This window comes from Grammomys surdaster, unplaced genomic scaffold, assembly GCF_004785775.1.
Source record: "Grammomys surdaster isolate TR1022 unplaced genomic scaffold, NIH_TR_1.0 125807, whole genome shotgun sequence".
Taxonomy (NCBI): Eukaryota; Metazoa; Chordata; class Mammalia; order Rodentia; family Muridae; genus Grammomys; species Grammomys surdaster.
This window is the reverse complement of record NW_021620638.1, coordinates 401,231-406,551: the sequence shown is the minus strand read 5'-3', so window position 1 is coordinate 406,551 and position 5,321 is coordinate 401,231.

Here is a 5,321-nt window from a genome sequence, read left to right as displayed (position 1 = left end):
AAGGAAGGAAGGAAGGAAGGAAGGAAGGAAGGAAGGAAGGAAGGAAGGAAGAAAGAAAGAAAGAATTGGAGAGGGTTAAAATGCCCACTGACCAAACTAAGGGCTTCAGGGAAGGCTTAGACTTTACAGGTACCTGCTGCTCTTTTCAAGGACCTAATCTGCCTGTAACTCTAACTCCAAGGAGATCAGTTTCCGGCACACACATACACATATATGCATAATTTAAAAATATTTTAAGAAAAAGAATTTATTTTTATTTTGTTGTTATTTATTTTAATATTTATATCTTCTTTGTTGTTATTTTTGTTTTTGTTTTGGTCTGTCGAGACAGGGTTTCTCTGTTTAGCCCTGGCTGTCCTGGAACTGGCTGACTTTGACCTCTAAGAGTTCAAAGTACTCAAGCAACATTAACTTCATGTGATAGTGCATGTCTTTAAGCCCAACATTCAGAAAGTAGAGGACGATCTCTTAAGAGTTCACGGTCAGCCTGTTCTACATACCAAAATCTGAGTGAGTCAAGGTCATGTATCCAGAGCCTAAAACAAAGTCAATGTCTTTTAAACCAGTGTGATGTCAAACTCCCAGTGCTCATACTTGGAAGATGGAGGCTAGGATCAAGAGTTCTAGGTCATCTTCAGCCACATACTGAGTGTACAGCCAATCTGAGCTACAAGAGTCCTTGTCAAAGCAAAACAAAACAAAACAAAACAAAACAAAACAAAACAAAACAAAACAAGTCAAGCTTGGTGTGGAGCCTTTAGTCCCAGCACTTGGAAAACAAAGTCAGGCAGATTTCCATGAGTTTGAGGTCAGCCAGAGTTACTTAGTGAGATGCTGTCTTATACAACAACAATGGGCAAATAAATAAATAAATAATGTTTTACAAACAAATTGAGGGACATTTATATATGGAATATTGGCCTTGGCAGGTTAGCCACCCTTAATAGAATAAAAAGAAACAAAAAAAACTTTTCTCACAACTTTTTTGAGACTAGTGTTTTTGTTTGTTTATTTTAACGAGGAAGTATATTTTACTTTTTTTTTTTTTTGAGACAAGGTTTCTCTGTATAGCCCTGGCTACTGTGTAACTAACTCTGTAGACCAGACTGACCTCAAACTCACAGAAATCTTCCTGCCTCTGCCTTCCAGTGCTGGGGCTAAAGGCCTGTGTTACCACCCCCAGGATGCTTGTTGGTATAAGGGGTAGAATGACATGGTCCTTGTCCCTGGAACAGGGCCAGCAAGGCGTAGGCCTGCACAAGTATTGATGGCTGCTGTGGGCATAAGGCTTGTTTGTATAATAATGCACATACACTCATGCTCTTCCTTTGAGAAATGTTCTCTCTGTTAACACTAATGACTCCATGATAATCAGAGACAGCACAAGTCCAGGAGTCAAGGGTGTGTCTATATCTCAGCAAAACAGTAAAAGCCGAGACTTTCAGGAAAGGCTGTGGGAAAGAACTCTGGAAACATGAGTTCAAAAAATGTAATTTCTCAACTACGCAAAATATAAGGAGCAATACGAACTGTATAAGGAGCTTCACAGATCTAAAGGAACAAGGGCAGCTGTCCTGTGAGCCAGCTTGTGAGAACAATACTGAGGAATGAGATAAGGAAATGTGGATGATCTCAGGACAAGATCCTACCCAGCTAAGTTTTATATTTATGCTTACAAAGGCAGAGTTTAGGTCCAGGTCCAAGCCTAGGCATGGTAGGAATGGTAATTTCAGGGCCAGGTCCCACCCAGCTTTGCCTGAGCTTAACAAAGGCAGGCAGATCTCGGAATTCTTTTGCAATGTTAAAAAAAAAAAATGTGAAATGTGCTTGTTCTCGTCTTCTAAGAATCAAGGGATAAGGTCATGGGATGCTGATTCCTGGTGTGGTCAGGAGGGAACCTGGAGTAAATGACTGAACTGATATGTAAATAAAAGACTGGGCTTTTTGGTCTGCATGAGATGAGCCAGCAGAAAGCAGTAACTTTTTTTTTTTTAAATAAAAGAATTTTTCCTAGCAAGAGCTGAGCTGTCTGGAGATCTTTTGGAGAAAAAACAGAGCTCTTTTAGGTTTTTTTCTAGAAAATCCAAGAATTTTTTATAGCAGCTTTTCTGACTTTGGTTGGAAAAAATCCATGAGCTATCTAGAGAGCTTTTAGAAATTTTTTTTTTCTAGCAAGAGAGAGCTGTCTCAAGTAGAGAGGGAGCTGTCTCGAGAGCAAACTGTCTCAAGCAGACGACAGAGCCAAGAGCTACCTATAAAGTGTTGTCTACAGAGCTATCCTGAGCAGAACACAAGCTCTTAGCTTGTACCCACATTTTGACTTCAAGTCGTTTGTTTCCCAGCTCTCAAACACCCCTTCCTCAGAATAGGTATCTAAGCTGAGGCTGGTTCTTGGCATCAGGCTGTTGGTTCATTTTTCAGACAGGGTCTTACTCTGGAGGAAACATTAGCATGGAACTCAGGGTAATTCTGCCTCAGCCTCACGAAGGCTGAGAATGCTATTATTTTTGTTAACATCTCAAGAAACAGCCTATGGGGCAGAAATGGATGTATTCTAAAGAAATATTTGTCTTTCCTCTTTGGCTATCAGACTATTGAAAGAATGGACTGCAAGAATTAGAATCTCCCAGGAATCTCCTGCTGAGAGAAGAAATAGCTTACCAAGAACAGGGTTAGACTTGGTTTGCTGGTGTCTCCTATGTCTAATCACATAGTTATTGTACCACCATGTTGGAAAGGTGCAATATATAGCTACATGAAGCATTTAGAAGCTCCCAGTTGAACATCATTGGCAATAGGAGGTTTCTGTTACTGTAACAAAAAATGTGTTTGACAATAGTGTTTGTCTTTTGGAAGAGAAGACTAACACTATTAAATTTCTATTAATTTAGTATATCTATATCTATATATCTATATATCTATATATCTATATATCTATATATCTATATCTATATCTCTCTATATATATATAAAGTATATTTTTATTTTTGAAGATAATGAAACATGCTCAGTGTCTTGCTGTTACTATTGCTATGATGAAACATTATGATCAAAAGTAAGTTGATGAAGAAAGGGTTTATTTGGCTTATACTTCCACATCATAAATCATCACTGAAAGAAATCAGGATAGCAGAATAGGCACTCAAGCAGGGTAAGAATCTGGAGACAGGAGCTGATGTAGAGGCCACGGAGGGGCGCTGCTTACCGGCTTGCTCACAATGGCTCACTCAGCCAGCTTTCTTAGCCAGGAGTGGTATTACTCCCCCATTTATCACTAATTAGGAAAATACTCTACAGGAATGTGTGCACTCCAATCTCACAGTGACATTTTCTTAATTGAGACTCCTTGCTCTCAGAAGATTATATATTTTGTGCTAAGTTGACATAAAACTAGCCAGTATACTCAATTTTTCAAATACTTAAGAAACTAAATGATATCTATTAGTAGATGTTCAAGTAGTCCTTGGAGTAGAAAATTAGAGTGTTTAGGGGTTTCAAATGGTTTTTCTTATATTTCTTTATTTATTTGGATGTGAGCACTGGAGGCATCCTCAGGGAGGTCTGAGTACAACCTGTAAGAGCTCTCTTTCCAAAATGTGGGTCCTGTGAACAAAAACTCCTGGAAGATTGTTCCTGAAAAGACTGACTGACTAGAAGTTCAGTCAGAACTGTGAGGAGATTGGATTGTTGGACATCAGCAAAGCCCAACAATGACCAGCAAAGAGTTTCAAGACAAACCAATACAAGAGTGTCATTCACTGTCTGTTGGGTTATACTTACACTCTTTCCAAACATGGTAAGTCTCTCAAGCATCTGCTCCAACAAAACATCACATGCCCTTTCATCAGGCAACTTCCAGAGAAACACCAAATGTCTGTTCTCAGAAAAACATCCTCTTATAAGACAGTTTCCAGACAAACATGACATGACACAATTGAGTCTCCAACAAAAAAGCAATAGCCGCTAAATGAACCTGGAAAAGGCAGGAAACGCTTAGTTAATTTCTAGAATTTTCTGTTTTTTGTTTGTTTGTTTTTCGAGACAGGGTTTCTCTGTGTAGTCCTGGCTGTCCTGGAACTCACTTTGTAGACCAGGCTGGCCTCGAACTCAGAAATCCGCCTGCCTCTGCCTCCCAAGTGCTGGGATTAAAGGCGTGCGCCACCACTCCCCGGCTAGAATTTTCTATACATCGCTGTTAACCTCACATTTCCATGGGAGAAGATGGGTCCAGGACTTTTACATTCCACCATCTTCCATCTTGCTGGTGTCACTCACTTGGAGCATGATGTTAAAAATCCAAGCCTACAGTCTATAACTTTTAACTGGATTGTTTAACTCATTCATATTTAATATTTCTGGAATAGTTGGGTTTGTGCCATCATTTTCTCTTTTGGTTTTCTATATCTCATATCTATTTTATTCTTCAAATCTTTTTTTTTTAACAGTAAGTGAATACTTCATAATGTAGCATTTAGATTTCATTAATGATATATTCACAACTTTTTTTTAAAAGCTTTCATTTAGATGGCTTATTTATATAGTTTACACAATATAAGTTCACGTACGGAGATTACTTTGTTTTATTAAAATTTAACTCCAGATATATATGGGAAAGTCACACCTACAAAGTTCTAGGCTTTCTGTTCTTCTGATATTAATATGATACACATTGCATCTATTAGTTGTAAAGTAGAAATTATATTGGCATAATTAATTGACTTAGTACCTGTCACTTCCTTAGCCCAATACTGCTTTGCTCTTGTAACATCCATTGTACTGTCATTGGCAAATGTAGCACACACTTATTTCAGCCCTGTGTTATATTCTCAACCATACATATCTTTATACAGTTGCATTATAAATCATTTAAGAGGAGAAATGAGAAAAAATGCATTACTATACTTTTATTATTACTATTATTAATTTTATGTCATTATACATAATGACATTTATACAGTTGCATTATAAATCATTTAAGAGGAGAAATGAGAAAAAATGCATTACTATACTTTTATTATTACTATTATTAATTTTATGTCAGCACATAAATTAATTAGGATCGCTATTGCATTTTCATATGATTCCCCCCTTCTCCATTGCTCCACCCGCGCTGGCTGGTCCTCTCCCTTCCTTCAAAGAGCTCACTTTTCCATGTATCATCTATGATCACATAATTATATATACCTATATCCTTTCTTCACATTAATTTATCATCCGGAGTCACAACTTTCGATCTGAAAAACCACTTTTTCTCTTCCTGCAACTCACTCTCTCTCTCTCTCTCTCTCTCTCTCTCTCTCTCTCTCTCTCTCTCTCTCTCT